Source organism: Giraffa tippelskirchi, chromosome 5, assembly GCF_054371585.1.
Source record: "Giraffa tippelskirchi isolate mGirTip1 chromosome 5, T2T-mGirTip1v1.2.pri, whole genome shotgun sequence".
In the NCBI taxonomy this organism is placed as follows: Eukaryota; Metazoa; Chordata; class Mammalia; order Artiodactyla; family Giraffidae; genus Giraffa; species Giraffa tippelskirchi.
This window is the reverse complement of record NC_137279.1, coordinates 61,704,252-61,732,244: the sequence shown is the minus strand read 5'-3', so window position 1 is coordinate 61,732,244 and position 27,993 is coordinate 61,704,252. Positions and strand designations below refer to the sequence as shown.

The window sequence follows — 27,993 nt, the reverse complement described above, 5'->3', positions numbered from 1 at the left end:
TAATGTTAGCTGTAGTATCATCATAGATACCTTTCTATCATATTGAGAAAGTTTACATTTACTCCTAACTTTTGAGTATCTTTGTCATGAAAGGGTGTTTAAATTTTTCAGATGTTTTTTCTGCATCTAGTGAGATTATCATGTAGCTGTTTTTTATTTATTCAATGAATATGACCTGTAACATGTATTGCATTGCATTCCTGGCTTAATCTCCATTTTGTTATGGTATATAGCCTGGTAGGCTACAGTCAATGGGATCTCAAAGAGTCACATATGACTGAACAACTTCACTCATTCACTCATAAGAATTTTATATGCTGATGAATTGACTGTTCATGTATTTTGTTGTGAACACAATTTGCATTAGCTGCCCTCACCCAGTATACCAATAGGCAGGGAGTGCCTGTCAGGGCCAAGGCTGGCACCACCAGGATGGCAAGTGGCTCGGTGTTCACCTCACTGCTCAGGGGCTCCTGTTGCACCACTGCTGTGAGCTCAGTCCCGGGACATTATGAGATCCGAGTCAGCCAAAGATTCTAGAATCTTCCCAGTCAGTGACTCAGGAGGGTCTGATTGACTGTTAGAGTCCTCTTCATTTGAGGTTTATAACTATTAAGTTACAAAATGGCAGCAGCCAAGGCAAGTCCTACAAGCAGCCTGTCCACCTGTTCTGTGTGTCTGTCCCTGCTGTAACAAGGTGATTTTACATTTAAAGAAGAAAGAAAACTAGAATGGAAGGAAGGAAAAGGAAAAGAGTGAAAAAAGTCTGTTTTTTTTTTTTTAACAGAATCCCATCTTTAATGCTGTTTATTTTCTGAGGTTTAATCAGGCCCCCAAAGGGCTCCCGTCAGCTATCTTTATGCCTGGTTCTCTCTGTTAAAATCCTAGTTGGTTAAAGATTAGAGTGTTGCTCTCAAGTAGCTACCAGCCTCCTCTTAATATTTATTTTACAACCAGAATTTCCATTACTTTCAACAGCACCCTTATGCTTAAGCTTCTCCTCTCTCCTGTTCCAAATTCAGTCTGTCCCCTAGAGGGGAAAGTCACACAGCTCTTTGATCTTACTGCCTTCCTCACTCCAAGGTTAATCTCCTGGACCACCGTTGTGTAGCTGGGATATGGGCAGAGCCAGTGGCCCAACTCTCTCAGAATGGAATCTCTACTTCACAATCATGGCTCTGGACAAGGGCAGTAGCTCGTGATCGTCTCAGCTTGCCTCTAGAGCATAAAATCTCTACCTTTTGAAGCTAAAGCTCTGATACTTTGGTCACCCGATGTGAACAGTCGACCCACTGAAAAAGACCCTCAGGCTGGGAAAGACTGAAGGTAAAAGGAGAAGGGAGTGGCAGAGGATGATATGGTTAGATAACATCACTGATTCATTGGACATGAATTCGAGAAATCTCTGGGAGATAGTGGAGGACAGAGGAACCTGGCATGCTGCAGTCCATGGGGTCACAAAGAGTGGGGCATGACTTAGCCACTGAACAACAACAAATGGATAGTGTTAAGCAGGAATGTTAGGAGCAGGTATTCTGGGACGGCCAAACCTGGAACAGAACCTCCTCCTTAGGAATCAGAGACAGATGGGGAAAGGCAGTTTCTGCTTTCTCCCTGTCTATTGCCTGTAATACAGCTCCTATAGCTAAGAGGTGGGGAGCACAGGAAAAGCTCAAGCTCATGTCCTGCATGTCCTGGAGTGATACTGTACACTGGGCTGGGATCCAGAGGGATGAAGAACCCTGGCCACATCCACCTGTAGTGATGCCATCATATGGAGCTGGCTGGGTTTGGACAGCATTGTGGCTCAAGTTCCACGGTCTCTGGGTATTCTGACCAATATTTAGTACATTTCTTTTTTTTGTCAATACATTTTTTATTCACTCCTTGTATGTCTTTAGGGCAATATTCAGAGGTTTTAAAGTTTGCTTTTTAAAAAATAATTTTCTCTGATTATGATTGTTTCTCTTCAGAAAGGGTCCATTAACATTTCAGATGTCCAAAGGCATTCTTTTCCCAAAAATTTATACTACCACAAGAAATATAATTATCATCACTGTATGTGAATAATTATATGTGAAATATGTTCTGGGTAATGAGCTACTGTTCTCAACAATATATAATGTTGTTTTCCGTATATTAAATGATGAAACACATGAAGTTATCTAGCATAGGATTTGACATGTAAGTGATTCTTGATAAAGTTCTCCTCTTCTTGAACTGGGGGGCAGTTTATGATTATGGATGATCTGGAATTCATCTTGCCTGCAATAAAGGGTCTTAAGTTTTCTGTCTCATCAAAAGAAAACAGATGTTGCTAGTGTAATTTTCTGGAAATTATAATGTCTCACGTTTTATTTGCAAAGGTGTGAACTATATTTAGTTGTATATGTTTTCATATCAATAATTATTTTATGCTAATGTTTCCGTATGCATATTCTTCTACCATCTGTTATTTATACCAATAGAAGTATATCCAACTAGTACTTCTAAGACTATAGAGCCTTTAAAGAATGCTGTAGGTGAAAGCAATAAACCCTTTAACATCACAAGAGTGCCAGACTCCTCCTAGGTTCATCCTTACATTTGATCAAGTTTTATCAATCCTATCTTTTCCTGAATTCCAATATTTACTGCAATCTTACTCTGCCTTTTAGATTTGTGCACTGATTTCAGTTTTTCTGCTTTGCCTTGGAACATATTAAATATGTAATGGAGATTTACCTTTTTGGCTTTTGTCTCTTTTACCTATTTATGAGATTTGATATTAATCTTGATATCCTAATCTGCCATGCTGCTGCTGCTGCTAAGCCGCTTCAGTCTTGTCCGACTGTGCGAGCCCATAGACGGCAGCCCACCAGGCTCCGCGGTCCCTGGGATTCTCCAGGCAAGAACACTGGAGTGGGTTGCCATTTCCTTCTCCAATGCATGAAAGTCAAAATTGAAAGTGAAGTCACTCAGTCGTGTTCGACTCTCCGTGACCCCATGGACTGCAGCCTACCAGGCTCCTCTGTCCGTGGGATTTTCCAGGCAAGAGTACTGGAGTGGGCTGCCATTTCCTTCTCCCAACCTGCCATGAGCAGAAGTTAAAAAATTAAACTCATCCCTTTGCCAATTCCCTGAGCCAAATACCTCTTCCAAACTTTGAAAATTGTTACACACCGGAAGAATTTTTTAAAGAATATTTATTTTATCATTTGAATGAATTATTTTTAATTGTTTTAATTAGATGTAAAGTTTAATACATAAGCTGGACTATTATTGTTATCTTTGAAAGTGCAACAGTAGTTATAGGGGAGCCCTCCCTTGGAGGAAGGGTACCTAGGTTAGAGATCAAGAAGGTGGGGGATAAGCCAGACCTGAAAGGATTCCATTAAGAGAAGAGAATCCTGAGTGAATTAATGAACATTAGTATAAGTGAAAAACTTAGAATCCATAAATCAATCCATAGATACTTAAGGGCTAAAGCTTTATTGGTAGCAACACTGGAAGATAATTTTTGAAAGGCAAGCTGAATTCAGATTGTGGAAGGTTTAGGTTTGAAAAACATAAGAACTCAACACTTAATGCTATTGCTGTTTGTCTGTTCTCCAGAATAAAGGAAGTTGATACATGAGGGAAATATCAGAGAATATTTTGAAATACAGATAAAAGAGACATGGACAGAGCCACAATTTAGGGATATGAGTTGATAAGCACTTAAACAAGGGGAATGGAAAGAAAGGAGATAGCAATGAGAAAAATCATGATGACAGGACCAACAGACCTTCAGATGGAAGAGAGAACTGTCAAGTGTGACCAAAGCTTTAGAAAATAAAATAGGAAAACAAAAACAAACAAAAAAAGAGAGAGTGGTTGATCATGGGGGTTTAAAGTTTATGTAATCAGTGTACAATTCTTTATTGTTTCAAGGTAATATTCTGCATTACAACAAGACCTAAAATTTAAAGTAATAAGCAGAGAACTTGGTATATTATATCCAGAGATAATAAAACTGCATAGCCTCAAGTGTCTGCTGTGAAATTCCCTTTATAAAACATTAATTATATGAATGTGTCACATTAAGCAGTTATTGGAAAGAATTCTTATGTTCCACTCAGAAAGCTGGATTGATTTTTTTCTGCTCTTGAACCATGAAAATTTCATTAAAATATCACTTCTCGAGGATCTTACTTTCGTGTGTAAGGGGTTATTTAATATTGGCTATCAATTCAGGTAACAATTATTTCCAATGGGCAATCTGTTCTCAAGATATATGGAACAGATTAGAAAGCCCCTGTAAGTTGAATATTTATTTATGAACAGTTTAATTCATTAAATTTCTCCTAATATCTAGAGTCTGAAATGTTGCAGAAGCCAGAAAGATGTGCTTTTCCATTCAAGATGCATGATTTATCAAAATTGCTCAGTGTGGAAAAAATATTGTAACTCCCCATATACTGGAAGTTTATACATTTGGCAAAATGTAATAGTGCTTGTGATTTAGCTGACTTGAAATTTATTAATTTTCATTACTGGAACTAATTATGGCCATTTCTACTTACTATTTCCCTCATTAGAAAGCTCTAGTGTATGTCACTGTCAATTAATGACTCATCTCTCACTACCTCATCTGTGTGTTATATTAACTTCACAAGTAGTGAAGGGTTTAAACATGTAGGTAGTTTTGGTTATTATTTTTAATTGTGGGTGAAAAAGCAACTAGAAGTGTAGTAAGATGATCTACATCACACCCAGGTTCTCTCATACCTGAAGCTTACATTTATGGAGGCACTTTTTAAGAGAAATAACATTTTATATGTATTCATAAATATATAAATTCTTGAACATTGGAAAGGGCCTATGCAAGTGTGAGGTCTTAAAAGGTATGCATCATGATATATATGCTTCTAAAAATAACTGTCAATATAATATTTAAAGGGTGAATTCAATTCCATCGAAGGAAAAGCCTTTATAATGTGGCATACTAGAAAATATAGATGAACTAATGACCTCTTTTTTGGTTACATCTTAATTAAGCCTATGGCTCAAAAGTTGTATAAGCTCATCCTTTGATTTTATATTATCAAATCAGCGTACAGAATGTTTATCAAAAATCAAAACTTTTCATCCTTCATACCTTGACTCTAATGTGGTAACTGATAATCAACCCAATGTCATATCAATATCTACCCTGGAAGAGAGAGAAAACCCATAACAACTGTAAAAGCAGACATTACCTTCATAGGGAACTATTTCTAACACATGTACTTGACAAAAGGCAAATATTAAAAACATATGGAATCTCTACAAAGCAATGAAAGACAGATAATGATAGAAAAAAGAGCAAATGATAGTTTACACAAATATACTAAATACCAGAATACAATCTGTAATGACAAAAAGCAGATCAGAAGTTATCAAAGGATGGAAGTGGGAGGAGGGAAAAAATTTAAAGGGACACAAGGAAACATCTGGGCTTGTTGGGAATGATTGTTATGTTTGGTTTTGAAATGGTTTCAGGTGTATAGCAAAACTCATCAAGTTGTACACCCACTGCGCATGAGTCTATTGTCATTAATTATACCTAAATATATTTGTTACTCCCAAAAAAAGAAAGGATGGATGGGTGAAAGGAAGGGGCAAAAGAAAGGGAAAGAGAAAGAAAAGAGAAGAGAAATAACCAAAATAGAGAGTAAATATCATACACTGCTGTTGGCTAAGAATACCTGTGTCTGCTCTGGAACAGTATCTCAGTAACTTTTATGCTATCTTCTAAGGCTGTAAATGAGCACATACCCTATGACCCTTCAATTCCACACTTAGGTGCTTATTCAGTAGAACTACAAGCATCTATTCTGCAAGTAATACTGTGCTAGAATTAGGCTTATCTTTTGTCTGAACTAGCTAATCTTTTATAAACAGTGCTGTTCATAATACAGCAAAACTTGAAAGCAATCACGTCTGTCATTAGTAGAAAGACAAGTAAATTGTGAAATATCTATGTAATCGAATAGTATATAGAAGAAAACAAGTTAGGTAATGCTTGTACAATGTGGATTATGATCACAAACATAAAATTAAGAGAAAGAAGTCAGACAGAAAAGAAAATATACTGAATAATAATATTTACAAAATTCAAAGACCAACAAAATTCTTCTTTAGGGATTGGTTCTCTGGTCCCCTTTGTGGAGGAGGGAGATGGCCTGATAAGCCTTCTGAGGTCCCCTCAGTGGGAAGGCCTCTTCCTTGGTTTCTTAGCGATCACAAACTTACCTTCATGGTCACTTATTTATGCCTTTTACTTATCTTTATGCTCAGTTTAACAATAAAAATTAATTAAGCAATCATCAACAAAGAGATGAAAGAGAAGATTCAAAAACTGTAACTTTTAGTTTGTTTTTGTTTCTTTCTTAAATAAGATAAACTAAAAAAAAATGGTGATTGCATATATAGCAACGGGACATTTAGAATTATTAGTATTTTAAAGTCATGTTCAGTTTAGTGAATATTAAACATGAGGTTTGCTTAAGTGTAAACAGACACCTCAAAGAACTTGAATTCAGAAGTTTCTTAGAATGGAAAGCATTTATAAGCATTAAATAATGTATATGTATATTTTTGTTTTGCCTTTCACTGCAAAAGTAGTCACAATTGTTGAATTTGAGCTACAATATTTGCATTTAAACCACAAACATTTCACTTTCCTTATAATTGAAAATGAAGGGACTCTTTGAAAGAGAAAATGGGGAAAGACCTTTAAAAAATGAGATTCTCTGAAAGAAAATGTCCTAGTGCAATTTGACTTAAAGTCATTTTCTTCTTATAAGAAAAACATGAAAGCTGGCCATGGTATGTTCACAGATCCTGGAAAATGGTCCATATGGCTGGGTGCTTTTGTTTGAACAAACCAGTATTACATAAATGGTGCTCAAAATGTGGGTGCTTAAAGTTTAAACTTCCCTGATGGATCAGACAGTAAAGCATCTGCCTACAATGCGGGAGACCTGGGTTCGATCCCTGGCTCAGGAAGATCTTCTGGAGAAGGAAATGGCAACCCACTCCAGTATTCTTGCCTGGAAAATCCCATGGACGGAGGAGCCCGGTAGGTTACAGTCCATGGGGTCGCAAAGAGTCAGACACGACTGAGCGAATTTACTCACTCACTCAAAGTTTAAAAGGTAGAAAAACACATTAGAATCATTTTGATTTTTTAAACTGAATTTGACTGAAAAAAATACCTCTACCATGTTTAAATAAAACATAGTTGTGGATCCTACAGTATAAGTTAGAATTATTTTTAGGATAGTGTGTAGTTTTCTATTTTTTGAGGCAATGTAAATATTGGTTAAATTTGATGGTCTCCTTATACTTAGGAATAAAGAAGACTTTAAAAATTAAATATATTATATATATTAAATATATATATTTCAGATGAGATAACCATACTGTTTTACTTGATAATGTAACACTATGACTATATTTCTGAAAAATAATGATAAGGAATAAAGATTAAATTGGCTGAAATCTCTATCTCACTAAAATTTCATGGTTGTTTGAAATTTAATTTGGAAGAACTAGTGGGTTGCTGGTAAATATGGTAATAATAAGGTAAAGTATTCTTCAGGTTAATTGATAAGTAAAATATTTAATTTGAAAAATTAAATATTGATCAGCTTTGAGGGAGGATGCATGAAAAAATGCCTAATGTATTTTTTAAACTTTTATATAATAAATGAGGATCTTCCCAGGTGGCTCAGTGGTAAAGAATCTGCCTGCAGTACAGGAGTCACAGGTTCCATCCCTGAGTCTGGAAGAACCCCTGGAGAAGGAAGTGGCAATCCACTCCAATATTCTTGCCTGGGAAATCCCATGATCAGAGGACCCTGGTGGGCTACAGTCCATGGGCTCTCAAAAGAGGTGGACAAGACTTAGCAACTTAACAAACAACATAATAAATAAACTTCTGCGAAAAATCAAAATGCATAAAAAATTAAAAATGCATACTGGGTGAACAGCTGTTATACATGTCTCAGTAGCAGAACTAGCTTGTAGGAGAAACTGTGAACAAGTAGATGGGGGTAGTTTTGAAGGACAAAGAGGAGAGGTTCTGGTTTCCTGAGGATGAATGTCTTTGGTTCTGCTCTGTTTGGGAGCACTGTCACGTGTGCTAAGTTGGTTCAGTCATGTAGGACTCTGCTCCCCTATGGACCGTAGCCTGCCATGCTCCTATGTCCTTGGAATTTTCTAGGCAAGAATTGTGCAATGGGTTGCCATTTCCTCCTCCAGGGGATCTTCCCAACCCAGGGATCAAACCTGTGTCTTTTTCTCTTACATTTCCTATATTGCCACTTTTTGGGGTTTTTGTTAATCACTAATTCCACCTGGGAAGCTATCAGCCAACTTGAAATCATAGGAACAAGACAAGCCTAAACTGGGACTTGATGAGGAGAACCTTGCAAATACAAAAGTCAGGGAGATTTTAGACACCACAGAGATCCATATGAAGAGCAACTACCTACCATTATCAAATTAGGAAACTAAGACTGAAAGAGTTACCCATTCATAATTATTCCAGACAAGCATAAGCCCAGACTGTCCTGGGCAAATGACAATTTATAGCCACATCACTGATGTTGAACTTGAGGACAGATTGGTTTGATGAATAGTTTGGCAGAGCTAGTATAGCCGAGATGCTCTACAAAACCAAACAGTTTCAGGGAAAAAAGAAAGTCTTTAAAGACATTCAGTGAAATCACAGACACTGGACCAATGGTATTACTGTACATGTTTGGAACATTATATATGCACCTGCTGTGATCTGTGGTCAAAGGAAAACTGCTGAAGTCCTCAGAGTATTTGTAAATCTGAAATATATCACCAAAGACAGGTGAGCAACAATAGAAACAGAGAAGTGACTTTTGAGACCACTGTTACGGCATGTTACCAGTCACCAAACAGGATAATAAATCAAAATGAAGAAATAACAAAAATATATCTGTTATTCAGAAGCAGCATGAAGAGTTGAGAAAAATAAAAGTTTGTCATAACCAGTACCTACTTAGGTCCAGGGAAGAAGGCTATTGCCAGGGGTGTTGTGCTTTAGAGGAACAGCCCTATAAATGGTCCTGGATATCACAATACAAAAAAAACCAATGACATAATGGGCACTACTGTCACTAGGGATTCAGAGCCTTCAGTTGGCATGATGCTACTGGGAGGTGGAAAATACTGATTCCCATGACCAACACTATTAAAGCTTTAGAGAAAATCTACATAACATTTGCTTTGTACCCTTGATATAAAAGGCAACAAGTTTCAAATAGCCAGAAGTTTTATGAAGTTTGCTACAGATGGCATAAAATTTTCTTCTTAAAGTGGAAAGAATTTAAACATCAGAAACACTTAAAGGAAAAAAATAATTGAATTTTTATATCTATCAAATTCAATGAATATAAAGGATTCTTGAATATGGAATATCATTTCCCTGTAATTCTGTCAAAGTTCTACACTTTGTTACACTCAAATTCATGATTTATGATAACTCACATATTACTATAATCGTTTCCACAAATTACCCATGGTGGTAATTGTCCATGATGGTAAGGTAATTTTTTAATATTTGTTATTCATTGTTATTCTTAAATTTGAATACAACTATCTGCACATAATAAATACAGTATCTATTATTTAGATCAGAAACTAGAATTCCATCCAGATAGCTTTAATATAATGTTCAAATATCATACACCAACATCAGGTTGATTTAAACAAGTTTGATTTTAAAAGTTGATATATATTAATATATATCATTATAATTTATATTTTACCTATCCATTTTAATGCATATTTTTGAAATATTCAGAGAAAATTGTTGAAAATAAGTTTGAAACATTTTTTAAGGTCTTGAGTTTTTACAGTTAATTGTATTCATATTTTTCATGAAAACACATTTAAATTTACTATACTCTATTATATTACAATTTAAACCTTTATATTATATTAACAGATTGTATGATAACTATGATTAGAACAAAATATAATTAATTTGCTGATACATGGGCAAAAATGAATTTTATGGAATAAATAGAATTTATGTATACCCTTATTTTATTACTAATACCAACATTGATAGTATATCAACAGACCACACAGAAATAGGCAATATTAGTTTTATTCAATCATATGATATTTTGCAGATTTTTAGCTTTATAAAATCATAGCTTTTGTTTTATTTGTCCATTTTGTTGAAATGGAGGTATATTTTTTCATAATACAAGGAAAAATATTTTAACAGTTTTTTGTTTTCATTTATCTTGGAGTATATTTGATTTATAATGCTGTGTTAGTTTCAGGTGTACATCAAAGTAATCAGTTATACATATATCCACTCTTTTAGATTCTTTAACAGTTTACTAGTGCACATTCTTTAACAGTTTACTTGTAACTTTAAATTTCTTAGACATATGGTATGTCAGCCTCTATTTGCACAAGTCCAACAAACGTTAAAGCATATCTGAATAATCCTCATACTGTTAGTGGGTCCTAAACAATTTAATGAATATCTGTTGATTTGTGATTCCAAATGGAAAGAAATAGTCCTGACAAACAGGGGAGATATTTAAACATAGATATAAATAAAAGAGGCTAAATCTAATGACTTCTACCTAGATTCCATGTAGTTTCAAAGACTACATCGGTGTCATTATAAGTATTTCTTGAGTATTTACAACAGCTTCAGGGCAGGAGATCAAAAACCACATTCTTTCAACAAGATACAGTTATGATTCAAATTGTAGTTTCTATGGCTACACACTGTTCTCTTTCCACTATGCTCCCTTTTAAGATTCAATTGATTGGTGTCATAAAAGAATTAGTTTGCTATAGTATATTTCTCAGTTTCCTCTACTAAAAGTTGTATACTTACTAAAGAAGTAGGTTCAAAATAATACTTTATGTATATGAACAAACAACTTTATTTTCTCCAATCCAAATCAGTAGCATTAAACCATAATTCTCTATTTCCCATTAGAATAAGCAAACTTACTGAAATTAGCAACCTGGTATAAATGTTTACAGAATAAATCTTGATGCAGGATTTTTTAAAATTTTGATAAATAAGAGAAAGGTGCAGAAATTACTCATGACAGACATTAGGTAAGCCAAAATTATATTCTTGTTTTTGCAGAAAACCTGATATTGTGATTATTTTCAAATGTGAATTTATCAGCATTCATACAAAGTGATTTTTATTGTAAATATCTATAAAGATTATATGAATATTATTAATTTGTTGGCCTTTAGGTCAATAAAAATAATAGCATAATTAATAATATCAAAGACCTTGAGGTACTTCTGTTTTATAGTAGTAACATAAAATGCTGCTGTTTGCTTTTGATGAAATTCTAAATATCAAGGTGTATTTCCAGACTATTGGGAAGTAAAGCACTTTTATGTCCTTTACCACTTATCTCTTAGAAAGATTACTTTATCAATCTTTTAGAGAAGATTTTAACCTTATACTGAATCAGACTTTATTGTTCTTGACAACGTACTTCTGTTTTTAGAAGGCAGAAGTCAATGCTTCATAAAATGTAAAATATAAATAAATACATAGACTACCATAAAGCATTGTCTCTATATGAAGTTTAACTGGATTCAAAAAACTTCAATAGAATATATGTTGCAAATTTATTTTTAAGTTCAGTATACAAACTTTTATTTGGTATGTTCCACCAAAGAACAAGAGTTTTTTAGAAGGAATAAATGTTTACAGAAATTGCATTGATTTCTTGAAAATATATAGTCCACATGAATAATATTTGCAGATAAGTTTTGAAAATGTGTACCTTTTCTGTTACTTTGAGCTAAACTTCATTAAAATAATATATCTAAAAGCAATACTTAGAATAGGTTTTTAGAATGATATAACTTGAACATAAATATATTTATACTTTTTAGGAGCAAATAAAAATCTAATTTACTAAATTAAAATCCTATTTTTAGAAGGTAGTCTAAATATTATGCAAATACAACTATAATAAACCTATTGCCTCATATTCCATTCGAATTGCTGAGTCAATCTTATCAATTACATAGTGTATTATCACCAAGAAAAAAATATTCACAATGATTAATCACAATTTCCCTGGGGAATATTATGTTTCTCATAATAATGATCACAGAATTAATGTCAAACAGGTTAAAAGACCTATAGTTAAGAAGTAACATTAGGACAATAATAATATTTCAGTTTGGTATTGACATGTACACACTGCTGTATTTAAAATAGATAATCAACAGGGACCTACTATTAAAAAAAATAAGAGAAGTTATCAGTAAAATGCTATTAATTAAAAAATATACAATTTTTCAGAAAAAAGTCCAGAACCTATATTGTAATAATCAGATAATGATATTTCTCTATTCAGGAGCCATTAACAACAATATTAAAAAGTGAAAGTCACTCAGTCCTGTCTGACTCTTTGTGACCCCTTGGACTCTAGCCTGCCAGGCTTCTCCATCCATGGAATTATCCAGGCAAGGATACTGGAGTAGATAGCTGTTCCCTTCTCCAAGGGATCTTCCCAATCTAGGGATTGAATCCAGATCTACCACATTGCAGGCAGATTCTTTACCATCTGAGCCACCAAGGGAAGCAATATTTGGAATCTTAGTTCCTTGACCAGGAATCAAACCTGGGCCCCTTGCATTGAGTCACAGAGTCTTAACCACTGGACTACCAGGGTAGACACTTAGGTAGTTAGTGAAGTTCTTAGTTGTGTCCGACTCTTTGCGACCCCATGGCCTGTAACCTATCAGGCTCCTCCTACCGTGGGATTTTCCAGGCAAGAATGCTGGAGTGGGTTACCATTTTCTTCTAATTGATATAAAAATGACAGAATTCAAGTCCTGAATCCATCCCTTAAAAGTCATCCTGCACACATACTGTACACAACATTGCTTATAGCATGACTTTTTCATCATCAAAATAGAGAAATGCATATCACATGATGTTGTTTCAATAATTAAAAGAGATAGAGAATAATTGTGATGACACTTTTCACACATTTATATATTAATTCTTAGCTCCACTTGATGCAAAGTCAGATTTACTATCCCTAAAATCAGAAAGCATAACTAATTTTACCAAAATGTTATGAATTTTTGCTTCATTCATTTCATATAGAGTTTTACTCTATGGCATGCCTGTCAAATAATTTAACTTTTCATATCAAAATTGGCATGCTGTAGTTATTTAATGAATATCCGTTTCTTTGTCTTTGTGAGTTATTTTCTATATAGCAATTATTTATCTATAATAGTCGATTGTTAACACCAATCTTTACAGTGATAGTCAAAGGTACAGAGAGTAGAGAAGACTTATTAAAGTCAGGCAAGACCTTATGTCTCCTAGACTTCCCCATCTCTTTTACCAAAGTGCTTTATTCTTTTTTTATGGTGAAGTTATTACTCCCTTTAAGGAGATTTTAAAGATATCACTCTGGAATTTTAAGAATTACCAACTAATGTCATACTTTTGAATTAACAATTTCCTGATCCCTGAGAGAAGTATCTCAAAAAAATGACATTGAATGGGGAAATGCCTGAGTTGATACAACAGAGAGTGTAGATTTATCTCTAATGTGTGTAATTGGAAATCTGAAGTCCAGAGAAAGGAAAAGTGTTCATAGAAGGATTAAGGCAGTCCTCACCATTAGGATAAAGTCAACTCTGCTTCTGTATTATTTAAAATATATTTGAAATGATAAGGTAATCTGTGCACTGTCCCCAACTGTTATGCTATTCATGTCAAGTAGTTATCATCTGACCAATTCATACTAAAGACCAAACACAAGAGTAAATCTCTAAAGCAATAAGAATGAATTTGTATGTTTCAAACATCTAAATATTCACCATCCTGTACAAAGTTTTTAAATTTATAGAATGTTTAATTAGCATACAAATCCAGGCTAGTCATTGAATATATATTGATAAAATAAATATAGGACTAATTATAGGTTGAACATCAAGTAATCGCACTTGTAACATCCCGTCAGTAACAACAGTGTGAGAAGCTTGGTGAAACTCTCTGCCAAAGAAACTTTTAATGCACTGTTCAGAATTAGCAGAGACAATTTTTCAATGCTTTCTGGAGATTGTACAAAGGGCTTAAAATAAATTGAGAAGCAGTTACTGCACAAGGTCTACAGAGATTTTAACAACATTGGAAGGCCATGGACTTCATGCTAGGAGCAGCATTTTCCTGTGAAGAACACTTCCAACGTCTTGGCAACAGCATGTCTTTTATTGACTTACCCAGTTCTGTGATGCAAGAGAGCTCTTCAGTGTAGATTTGGCATCCATTGAACATCAATCCCATCTCCCAGGCTCTGTAGTCTGGAAGACCTATATTGAGGAAGATGAGGTGTAGAAGCTGAGTAACAGCCTAAGTTCTACCTTCTCCCCACATGTATACACACAGCTCCTTTTCCATAGGGAAGATCTGGGTGGGGGAGAACACAGGGAAGAACAAATCCTCCATGCCTCCCACCCCTAGCTCCTGCTCATGGAACAGAGGTCTTGCCCTGTCCAGAGAAAGTCAGACCAAGCCTTAAATTGGCAATCCCCTGACCCTGCCTGAAGGGCCTAAATATATTTTCATTATACTGTGGCACAATGAATGTTTCAGGGATGTGCTTACAGCAGTAAAGCAGTTAGCTAGGGACCAGTAACAACTAACAGTGGTATTAGTATGATATTGTAGAGGCATACCCGTTAGAAGCTTAACAAGAAGATTTGAGAAAGATCCAGTCAAAGAGGCCTGTGCTAAAACCACCATCCATCCTATGTGGTTGAAAAGACTATGTTCATACTAAAGATGCTGTCCTCTCAGATGTAACCCTGTGATCTTCAGCTGGATGTGGAGCAAACCTATAAACTCTAAATATGAAAGCAGTTTCCCAGCCACACACAAACTCAGTGGTAAATGGTGAAAATCTTTCTGATTCAGGGACTTATTTTCAACCTCTTATATGTCAGAATCTTCCAAACTCTGCTGACACAGTGGCAACTGTTAGGGAGCTAGGCTTAAAAATGAAACATAAAAAGTAAAAATCAAACCAGGGACATGAGAATATGTGCAATCTGTATAAATAGACTAAACTGATACAGTAATCAAGACAATGTGGTATTGGTGAAAGAATAGACAAATAAATCAATGGAATAAATAGAGAGCCCCCCAAAAAACCATATAAAATTTGTCAATTAATCTTTGGCAAAAGAGCAAAGGCACTAACATGATAATCTTTTCAACAATTGATTCTGGAATAATTGTATATCCACACACACAAAATAAATATAGACATAAAACTCTTATACTCATCACAAAAGTTAACTCAAAATGAATCACAGACCTAAATGTAAGGTGCAGAACTTTAAAACTTATAATAAATAGCACAGGAGAAATCCTAGATGACCTTGAACATGGCAACAATTTTTAGATTTAACATCACAGGTACAATCCATTAAAGAAATACTTTATACGTTGGATTTTCTTAAAATGAAAGCATTCTGCTCTGCAAAATTTGTTGAACCCAAGATACTAAACAAATAGAAAAGTGAACAGAATAATAACAAGCTCTGATATGGGGCAGGAAACAATGTCCTGTATTTCTACAGAAATAATTTAAATATCTAGTTTTTAACAAACAAGCAAAGAAACTACAAGACAAACAAGGACACAGGAAAGTGTGACAGTTTTACAGGAAAATAGGCATGCAAGAGAATTGTAATTGATTGGACCCTGATGATGGATTTAGAAGACAAAGACTTGGAAAGAGCTTTTATAAATATATGTTCAAAGAATTAAAGTAACCATGTTTAAAGAATAAAAAGAATTTACTCTGCAGCACAGAAAACTATACTCAAATCTTATAATAAACTGTAATGGAAAAGAATCAAAAAAGAACATAGATATATACATGTATATGTATAACCAAATTGCTGTGTACCTGAAATTAACACAATATTGTAAATCAACTATACTTCAATAAAAAAGAATCAAAGGAAGGTATGATGACAATCATTTGTCAAATAAAGAATATCAATTTATAAAATATCATTTAAAATATAAAATTATTAAAAAATAACCAAATTGATATAATGGACTTGAGGTGTGCATTAACCAAATGAAAAGTTTACCATAGGAACTGAGGGATAGATCTTAGCCAAAAGAAGAAAAAAGAAAATGTTCAGCAAACTAGAATATAAATTGATAAAGACTATCCAATCTGAAAGAACAGAAAGAATAGATACAAAATAAACAGAGACAAAGAGAAATGTAGGCCAAAATTAAGTGTGCTAATATAAGCATAATCACAGTATCAGAAGAAGAAGGTAGAAGAAAGATGCAGAAAAAATATTTGAATAAATAAGAATTTGAAATTCATCATGTTCAAAGAAGCACCACTCTATATAACCAAGAATATTGAAAAACTCAAAATAAAATAAATATTAGAACCACACCCAGACACAACATAGTCATATGCTCAATGTCATAAATAAATGACTATAAAAGTAGCAAGAAAATTATGAAGCATAATGTACAAGATAAATATTAATAGCTGAGTTCTTATGAGAAGTGACAAAGGCTAGAAAGCAGTTGAGTGATATACCCAAAATGCTACAAGAAACAAAAAAATCTGTCAATGTTGGATCTCATAGTCAGCACAACTGTATTCCTAAAATTAAGCTGAAATAAAGACATTCTCAGACAAACAAAAATTCAAAAAATGTGATGCTGGCCCCTGGACATTTTTGGTGCCAGGCTCTGCTTCATCTGAACATTGCTGACACTACTGGTTGGTGGCACTGACTCACCAGCAGCTGGCGGCAGAACCCTGGGAGCCTCAGGTCTAGTGCTGGTCCACTAGTGGGTGGAGCTGGGCTCCAGGAGATCTTGGCGTTGGTACCAACCCACTGGCAGGTAGACTCACATCCTTGAGTCTGGCTATAGGGCCTAGAAGTCTCAGAGAAACTCAAGATTTATTAACTCATAATTACAAAATACCATTGAGTTAAAGAATTGCACATATGAATGCTTATGCAAGTATTTTTATTTTTCTGTGTCTGGCTTATTGCATTGGGTAAAACGTCCTCTAGATTCATCTGTGTTATTGGAAATGGCAGGCTCTCTCAGTTTCTTCAGGCTGAGTAATATCCATTGTCTAGAATATTTCACATTTCATTATTCTTTTATCCACCAATGGGCCTAAAGGTTGTTTTCATGTCTTGGCGGTAATGAATAATGTTGCAATAAACAAAGAGTGCATATATCTTTTTGAGATACTGATTTTATTTCCTGTGGGTATATATCTAGAAGTAAGATTCCTGAATTGTATGGTAGTTCTATTTTTAATTTCTTGAGGAAACTCCATAATTCCTTGAGTTCTCCATAATGGCTGTACCAGCTTACACTCCCATGAAGACTGTATAGTCTTTTTTTTCTTGACATCGCCACCAGCTTTTTTTTATCTTTTGTCTTTTTGATAATAGATATTGCTACAGGTGTGAGGTGGTTATCTCTTTGAATTCTCTGATAATTAATGATGTTGAGTATCTTTTTATGTACTGGTTGGCAATTTGTATGTCTTCTCTGTAAAAATATCTGTTTAGGTCCTTTGTCTATATTTTAATCAAACTATTTATTTTTCAGCAATTTATGTGAGTTCCTTGTATGTTTTGGATATGGTTTCCAAGCATTTTCTCCATTCCACAGATTGCTTTTTCATTTTGTTGATTTTTTCTTTTGTTGCACAGAATTTTTTAGTTTGATGTAGTACCCCTTGTTTGCTTTTGCTTTTGTTGTATTTGCTTTTGCTATAATTGCCAAGACTAATGTCAAGAAGATTTTTATCTCTGTTTTCTTCTAACAGTTTTATGATTTCAGGTCTTAAATCCTTTTGAGTTAATATGTGTGAGTGGCATAAGATAGGTATTGTATCACTCTTTTGCAGGAAGATATTTAGGTTTCTCAACAACATTTATTGAGAAGACTATTCCCATTGTGTATTCTTGGCACCCGTATAAAAGAATCATTGACAATTTATATGTTAGCTTATTTCTGAGCCCTTGATTTGTTTCCTTAGTCTGTGTATCTTTTTATTGTAATGCTATACTGTTTTTATTGCTATAGTTTTGTAAAACAGTTTGAAATCAGGAAGTATGATGTCTCCAATTCTGTTCTCCCTTCCAGAGATTGCTTTGGTTATTGGAGTCTTTCATGGTTCTGATGAATTTTAAAATTGTTTTTCTATTTTTGTAAAAATGGCATTGGAGTTTGGTAGAAAATAAATTGAATCCATAGATAATGTTAAATTTCATGGGTATTTTGACAATATTACTTCTTATAATCCATAAATATGGGATATATATTCACTTATTTGCTTCTTCTACAATTATTTTTTAAAGTTTTATATTTTTTTAGTTTACAGATCTTTCACCTCCTTGGTCAAATTTATTCCTAAGTATTTTATTGTTTTTGGTGTTATGGTAAATGAGATAGTTTTCTTACTTTCTCTTTTAGAAGATTTGTTTTTAGTTTTATAGAAATGTATTAATTTTTTGTGTTGGTTTTGTATCCTACAATTTTCCTGAACTTGTTAGCTGTAACAGTTTTTTGATGGAGTTTTTAGAGTTTTCTATATATATGGTCATGTCATCTACAAACAGACAATTTTACTTCAATAAATACTTCACAGAGTACTGTAAATTTTCTAAGACAGTAGATTTCAGGTACCTATGAAGATTCTATTCACTACAATTTTTTAATTGGTAAGACAAAGTAAAGATGGTTCTAAATGTTCCACATTCATGACTAGGAAGAAATGTGGATATATTAAAATAATATTAATTCCACCTACAATAACACTTTACCTTCTATATCTTGTAGAGACAAAAATAAAGCAAGCCCATTGTATCTTCAGAGTAAAATATTGCACTTATTTACAGAATTTTCAAAGTACAAGATTCAGATTTTCCATTCAAATAGTAACATGCTTATGTGATAGGCAGATTTTTCTCCCATGACTTTTGCTACCTGTTCTTATACCTGTACTAGGTTAACTTCCATGGCAAGAGAGACTGCAGATTTAATTAACATTATTAATCATCCACCTTTATTAAGGAAACTATCCTGGATTGTGAGGGACACGGTGCAAGCTCAGAAGTTCTTAAAGGCAAAAGATTCACAGCAGTGTATTTGATTGCTTTGCCTGGCTTGAAGCTGGAGATATAAGAAGGAACACAGGTAGCCTTTAGGAAAAGAGAACAGCTCCTGGTCGACAAACAGCATAGAAAAAGGAATGTTAGTCCAATGGCTACTGAACTGGACATTAATTAATTTGGAAGTGGATTCTTCCTTTGAGATTCCAATAAGAGTTCAGTCCACTTTAACTTCGGCCTGATAAGACCCGAATAAATAATCTAACCATGACATGTTGGACTTCTAACTTACATACTTATGAGATATTAAATGGGTGATGCTTTAAGCTGCTAAATTTGAGGTACTTTGTTAACCAGCATTAGAAAATTAATATACTTGGGTTCCTGAGATTTAAATTTCAAAAGGAATTTATATAAAGGTCAGCTATGCATAAATAATTACATTACTCATCATCTCACTTAAAATTAATCAGAGAAAGGGTTCATTCATGACACTACATCTGCTCTTTTTCTTTACTATATTTGAAAACAAAATTGATATCCCATTTAATATCTTGGGAATAATTAATATCCCTTCAGGATACTAAGTAAAATTTATTTTTATTACATGCGCACTTATTGTAAATAGTTGATATGATTTCTAAAAAATTTTCCACTCAAATATAACCAATACCTAAAATGTTTTTTAAATGGATGAGTTAGACAAAGAGAATTGATATATCTAATCACCACCCAGGTAAAAAAAGAGAATGTGACATTCAACCTGAGATGGCTACTACCTTTGGGGTATGCACTTGTATATTTCCTTCCCTTTGAGCATAGACAGGATATGGGACTTGTTTCTAAGGAATGGACAGTGGAAAAAGTGATGGAATGTCACTTCCATGATTATGTCATGTCTTGCTAGCAAATTTTTTCCATAGCATTTTTTTTTTCTTTTTTTTTTTTTTTTTATTTATAAATTTATTTATTTTAGTTGGGGGCCAATCACTTCACAACATTGCAATAGTTTTTGCCATACATTGACATGAATCAGCCATGGGTTTACATGTGTTCCCCCTCCTGGACCCCCCACCCACCTCCCTCCCCATCCCATCCTTCTGGATCATCCCATTGCCCCGGCCCTGAGCCCTTGTCTCATGCATCGAACATGGAATGGTGTTCTGTTTCACATATGATAATATACATGTTTCAATGCTATTCTCCCAGAACGTCCCACCCTCACCTTCTCCCTCAGAGTCCATAAAATTGTTCCATGCATCTGTGTCTCTTATTCTGTCTCGCATATAGGGTTATCGTTACCATCTTTCAAATTCCATATGTATGCATTAGTATACTGTATTGTTGTTTTTCTTTCTGGCTTACTTCACTCTGTATAATGGGCTCCAGTTTCATCCATCTCAGTAGAACCGATTCAAATGTATTTTTTTTAATGGCTGAGTAATATTCCATTGTGTATATGTACCACAGCTTCCTTATCCATTCGTCTGCTGATGGACATCTAGGTTGCTTCCATGTCCTGGCTATTGTAAACAGTGCAGGTACATTGGGGTACACGCGTCTCTTTCAATTCTGGTTTCCTCGGTGTATATGCCCAGCAGTGGGATTGCTGGGTCATATGGCAGTTCTATTCCCAGTTTTTTAAGGAATCTCCACACTGTTCTCCATAGTGGCTGTACTAGTTTGCATTCCCACCAACAGTGTAAGAGGGTTCCCTTTTCTCCACACCCTCTCCAGCATTTATTGCTTGTAGACTTTTGGATAGCAGCCATTCTGACTGGTGTGAAATGATACCTCATTGTGGTTTTGATTTGCATTTCTCTAATAATGAGTGATGTTGAGCATCTTTTCATGTGTTTGTTAGCCATCTGTATGTCTTCTTTTCCATAGCATTTTATAAAACAAACTACCATGAGTCTTACCATAGTAAGGAAACTAGTCATCCAGCAACATAAGTGAGCTGGAATCAGTCAGACTTTTTCCCAAGCTACTCAAAATGATAGCCAGAGCCTTTGATTGCAGCCTGTAGAGAATCTAGCTAAACTGTGCCGGATCCCTAGCCCACAGAAACTGCAATCTAATAAATGTGTGTTGTTTAAGCTTCTAAGCTTGTGGTAATTTCTTACACAGCCATAAAAAGTAATAAACAGTCCATTAACAATATCCCAGAAAACACAATTTTTCCCATTTTAATTACTATTAACTGCTTTACTCCTCAGATATAACCATTACTCTGAATTCTAAAACTCAGTATTTTCTATTTATAAATTTCACTCAAGTAAAATAACATAATCAATATTCTTTGAGTCTGGTTTCTTTTGATTAATATTATGTTTCTACAATTCAATCATAGTATAGTATGTCAATATAGTTCATGTGTTCCCTTTGTAGTATGTTTTTTATACACATATACTACAAATGTTTATTTTGCAGTTTATAGTTATTTGAGTTGCTTTTTTTCAGCTTTTATGTAAAATGACATTCTTTTTTTTTTGCAATTTTTCATATACATACACATGTTAAAAATAGAATTAAGCATCGTGCTTTTATATGTCTACCAGCTATACATTTATACCCCTAATTGACAAGCGCTGGATTATAATTGTTAATCTATATCTACAATACATTGTGACATTCTCCTGCCTGGATGCATATTTTCTACAATGCTACTACCACTGCTTAGCAAGGTAGTTGGCATTTATCATCATTATATGCCAAAAATGAAAAATAGGGCTAGTCTTTTAAAGGTGAGCTAAACATTGAAGAAATATTTGAACTTATATATAATATAAACAATTCAAGTTTGTACATATACCCTACTTATTGTAATTAAAATACAATAAATAATTGAATCAAATCTGTAGAGATTCATAATCTGATGGCAAAATAAACACTTTCAAGCACAGTTCTAAGTAAACAGGCAATTAATGATATGCATTGACTTTTGTCCTTTGAGACAGCATTTATTCTGCTCTCTCTAGCACTAAACACTATCACAGAACCCAGTTTCAACATTCCTAGAAGTTGGTATTTTTTCAGAAGCAAGGTTAGTTGGCTGATCCTTCAAGTCCAGGAAATTAAAATTCTGTATTTGACCAGGCATGGAGACAGGAAACAAAGTATGGAGAATAGGACTTATCTTGGTTCTTCAGCCAAACACCTGGGTTTCTAATTAGTCAGGCACTATATCTACTGAAAGTACTGAAGGAAATCAAAACATTTGAAGAGACACTAAGAGGAAACTAATGACTCAAAAGGAAGTGAAACTAATATAAATCATAAGAGCAAAAAGTACAGATATCACAAGATAGGTCCCAATAAAGGAGAAAGGATAATTAGTTAAGAAAGATACAGTTATTTGAAATATACTCAACATATAAATGTGAAAATGTAATTAAGATAGATTTAATCAGAAGGCTATAAATATGCTGCCTATTAGATTGGTTAAAGTATTGCCATCATAAATATTAACACATACTTAAAAGTGTACATTTTGATAGTTATAATAATATCTAGTTTTTTTTTTCCTAAGGACACTCTTTACTGTTATTATTTGACTAAAATGTTGGTACATGAAGAATGTAGTTTTTGCCACTGTAACACTGTTTGACATTTGGTATATAGTAAATGTACACACTTGACATGTGTAACTTGATAATTTTGACATGTGAATTAAACCTATGAAACTATCACCAAAATCAAAACAATGCACATATAATTTTGACATTAATTTTTAACATAATTTTTTACCACATATATTTTATTTCATCTTTTATTTCCCTTAGAGGAAAATGTCACTTTACCAAATATATAAGAATCAAATGACAAATCATGACAAAGTCACGAGGTGTAACAGCAAACCACTATCCTCTACAAGAAACAGAATTAATATAAATGTAGTCTGTGCATTTTTGTGTGAACATATTTTATAAAATGCATATAATATGCAAATTTTAAATACCAGTACTTAATACTATCCATGGAGTGGAACAAATGAGTGTAGCCTTCATATTTAATCATCTTTCATTAACTGGTGTGTGTAACCAGAGGTTCTACTTTGAACCTCACTTCCCACACAGAAAGTGAAGGAAGTAGAAACAGGTTTTTGCATGAGAGTAAACTTTCACATCTTTAGCAAAAAAAGTTTATTAAATTATATCTGTGAAATATATACAGCCTTGCATCTGGCTTAAGGATACTCGTGCAATCCTGTAAGAGCAATTGCAAAGGCATTAGAAAGAACTCAGTTTCCCAAATTCTTCCCTCTCTGCCTTCTGATACCATTGGTTTCATCTTGAAGAGCTTTCAGACCTTCCATCTCTTGTTAAGATTCTAACTATCCTTCAAAATAGCATAAATACATCACCTTACATGAATTATTTTTTGATTCACTAAAAAAAATAGTGCTTTCTCTTCTTAAAGTTTATTATTTTGATTGGAAGAGCAAAGTATTCTTGACATTAACCTTAATCTATACATTTTTTGAGGACTTTGCTAAATTCTATACAATATTTGAGGAGTTTGCTAAATTCTGAATATATAAACTCAGTCCCCGCTCCCCTTGGAATTATGTCTTAGTGAGGACCATTACAGATAACTTTACCAATGATCTCTTTATAGCAAGATCAGTGATATCATAATGATAATACTGGATGCTACAGGGGACTGAAATGTATGGACACTTAACCTGGATAATCCAGATTGGTTTCCAGGAGGAAGATATATCTAAGCTAAGAAATGAACGAAAAAGAGTTAGGCAGGTCAAATATATGGAAAGTGAGATTTATGGAAATGGAACACAGTCTTTACAGACTCAGAATAGATAGAAGAGGATGCCACACTGATAAAGGGAAAGTTGAGTGAGACTGAAATGTATTACGTGATAGTTATTTCAAGACAAGTGATGAGAGAGATACTTGGGGTCTTACGCAGGCCCTGTAAATGAGCTTAGAATTTAAATATTATTTATATATCTATTGGTGATTGGGGAAGGGCATGGCAACCCCCCCCCAGTATTCTTGCCTGGAGAATCCCCATGGACAGAGGAGCCTGGCGGGCTACAGTCCATAGGGTCGCAAAGAGTCAGACATGACTGAAGCAGCTTGGCATACACACATTAGTGATTATATGTTTCATAAATTTCTAACAGAATTCTTACATTACAAGGATCTCTTTTCCTATATTTTTATTGGTTCAGAGATTTGGAGTGGAAAATAAGTAGCAGTTCTGAAATGGAGAATTCCACGCACTGTATAGTCTATGGGATAGCAAAGAGTCGGACACAACTGAGCAACTGTCACTTTCTATTATTACTCATAGTGATGATATTAAAGATTTTAGAGGGAGGAGTTAAAATTCATGATAGCTTTATTTCTAGGTAGAATGAAATTTCCTAGTGCTGTTAATCATTTAACATCAAGTATTAGTTCACCAGCATTATTGTGCTATTGTTTGGGTTATATGGATACTTTATGAGTTAATACACTTATATTCTATTCAAGAATTATCAATATAATAAATCTTTTTCTGTCTGGAATGATTGTGGTATTTGCTAACAGGTAAATGTGTTACTTAAAATATTCAGTAAACTGAGCTGCAGTACAAGAAGGACCACTTATGTGAATATGTTTCATTTCTAAACACTCATGCCCTCACTAGGTCTCTCTTATTTCAGGTTGTTACTTCTATTAGAAATCATAAAATTTATACTGTATTAAATAAAATGTATTAATTAAATCCATTTCAATTATAAATATTATGCTATAAAACATCATTTAATGAAAACAGGAAAGGGAAAAATATTCAAAATTAAACCAACAGTGACAAACTGAGACAATTCCAGGAATGACTTAATATTGCTCTCTTAGGGTGTAACTAGTTAGAGATAAATCCTTTTCTTCGCAACTGTTCCATTTAAGATAATCTTGCTCAACTTGAATTTTATCTGAAGCACAAACAAATAAAAAGGCCTTTAAACATGTGTTTTTGTGTGTGTGTAATAAACAAGCTGTGCTTCCAACTTGCAATCTCCCACTTACTCCAAGTAAAAGCCATAAGCCTAATTTCCATAGACTTCAATCCTAGTTAAGCTATTTTCTTTTTAAAAATGAGGTTCTAACAGGCACTTTTCTCAAGCAATCTGGTTTCATCCATATGTAAACTTTTATGGCACACAATTCTGTTAATTATGTATTTTTTTCCAAACCACTTCAGTTTACTTGGCTGCTGTTTTGCATAAACAATTGCAGTGGGTACTGCCTCCAGTCATCAGACTTACCAGAACAGAATTTGTGTTAAGAGGACTCTGTCTGGCTTGGCTTACAATATCAGACATTTGTATTCTTATGCTTCAGTGATATTGTCAGTGCTTGATTTTTTGAAGCCTTTAGGATTTGTATGTCTACAAAAACAACAGACTTCTGAAAGCAATATTTTCCTTAACTTATGGGTGCTGCTCATGTCCAACTTTATTTTCACCTGGTAAGATTTTCCCACCCACTATATAGCTTTTTATCTATATTAAATATATACATATATTTATAAAAATATATGTGTATTTTGCCTATATGTATATTATTTTTAAGAGTAGTTTTAGGTTCACAGAAAAATTGAAAGGAAGATGTTGGTATTTCTGGTATACGTTCTGCCACACCCTCCCCACAAGCCTAACTTCCCTCATTATCAGCATCAGTCACCCAAGTGACTCATTTGTTACACTTGATGAACCTACATTGACACATCATAACCACTCAAAATTCTTAGTTCACGTTAGAGTTGACTCTTGGTGTTGTATGTTTTATGGTTTTGGACAAATGTACACTGACAAGTATCCCTCCTTATAGTAACATATGGAGTATTTTCACTGCTTTAAATATCTTGTAAATTGTTCACTTATCTAAAACATTCCATATACTTAACAAAACAATTTGCTTGAAGTCAATTTTTAAATTCATAGAATATGACATTTTTGGGGTTTTATTTATTAACTTCTAATTCACCTTTGAGCCCTAACCTACTAGTTTGTCAGAATAATCATTGTCAGCATCATCTGTTTTCCTTCAGCTTCTGTGAGGTTTCTTAAGAATCTAGGAGCACTGTGAGTCCTGAAAATGTAAGAGAGCTTCAACTATCTTTCTATCATAGTGGTTATTGATAATGTCATTGTTAAAGACTATACAGTCCCTCAATTATCTGGGTCACTCAATTCTTTGTCATGAGTAGCCTGTATGAAGTTTTATAAAACAAGAAAGCTCTATGCCTAGAATTGATCCTTTTCCGTCCACCCACCCAGGAGTCACAGCATCAGTGGTCTTATACATCCCTCTCTGCTGCCGTCAAAACAATGCTCTCAATGGCCTTTTCCCTTTCTTCCTGGACACCCAATATGATCTTTTCTTGAGAAACATCCTTGGACTTTATATAATCTTTATTATGCCACAGCTTTCCTAAGACAGAACAAAGTCTGGTTATCCACTTAAAACAGAAGGGAGACAATCTATTTAAAAATCAATAAATCTATTGGCTAATATTTCAATCATGTGTACCACCACTACAATTTAACTTACTGTACTGCAACCAAGGAAGCAACTATACATTATTCTGTAGAATGCTGATTCTCTGTAGGAAATGTTAATAATGCCAAACATCTATAGTTATGACAAAAGAGATTTTGCTATTCTTTCTATATTGCTGTTTCAAGTATATTCATTTCAGATCACTCACTTAAAACTAATGATCCACAAATAGGAAAAACAAAATAAGCTGCCTGTTTGTGGTGAGCAATTGTTTTGATTTTCTTACGCAGATTAGTATTGATTTTTCCTTCAGATATATATTAAATTAATATGTGATGTCGCTTGCATAATTGGAATGAAGTGACTTATTCATTAAACCATTTATTTCGCTCTCTATAGATCAATAGGTGGATATAGCAAAAATACAAGCAAACATAGGCACCCTACTAGGTGCTGGAGTACAAAGGCCCTCTTAGAGCTTATATTTTTAGTGACCACTAAGTTCAAAGGATCTCTTTTGTTTACATCAATCTGTGAAAATGTTTCAAGGAAAATTGTTTATGTGCTGCTGCTAAGTCACTTCAGTCGTGTCCGACTCTGTGCAACCCCATAGATGGCAGCCAACCAGGCCCCTCTCTCCATGGGATTCTCCAGGCAAGAGTACTGGAGTGGGTTGCCATTGCCTTCTCTGTTGTTTATGTGAGGTATTAGTAAATGTTATATATAAACACAAATGTTATGTAGAATACAAATATATACAGTTCATGAACAAATACGACAGGAATGGTACATTAAACTCTGACATATGTCTTTTTTTTTTTCAGGGCTTCTCCATTATGCTAATATGAATGATGAATCTCTTGCAGAGAATATAATCTATGTAGCATTTCCAAAGTTACTGGCTACAGAATAGTCCCATCACAGAACAGTTCAAAGGATTTTGATTTTGTGGAACACTCTTTATAAAATGTTTCAAAGTTATTCTTTCTTGGAAAGTGCAGGGGCCTACATCAGACTTCCAATTTCATCTTTAAACAGCCTTGCTGTGTTAATCTGACAGTCTCCTGGAATTTTCCTGTACCCCTTTTGAAGATGGAACACTGCCAAGACTGCTATTCTATAACATGGGGCTAAGATACAATGTTAATGCTGAATACAAATGCCTTTCACAGTGTTTGATATTTTTACAATCTGAAATTTCTGAACTTTAAAATTTTGTGCACTTCTTAAAAATTATTTCTTGTCCTATATCTATGAACTTTTTAGTATACTGGTA

General features: G+C 34.1%; 1 long non-coding RNA gene across 1 annotated transcript; it reads left to right on the top strand.

Moving 5' to 3' along the window:
• The first annotated feature begins 575 nt into the window (after positions 1-575).
• On the top strand, positions 576-27,993 carry LOC145507896 (uncharacterized). The gene is made up of 3 exons (XR_014055234.1): positions 576-697; positions 1,084-1,326; positions 27,542-27,993. It is a non-coding gene; the product is annotated as an uncharacterized LOC145507896 (long non-coding RNA).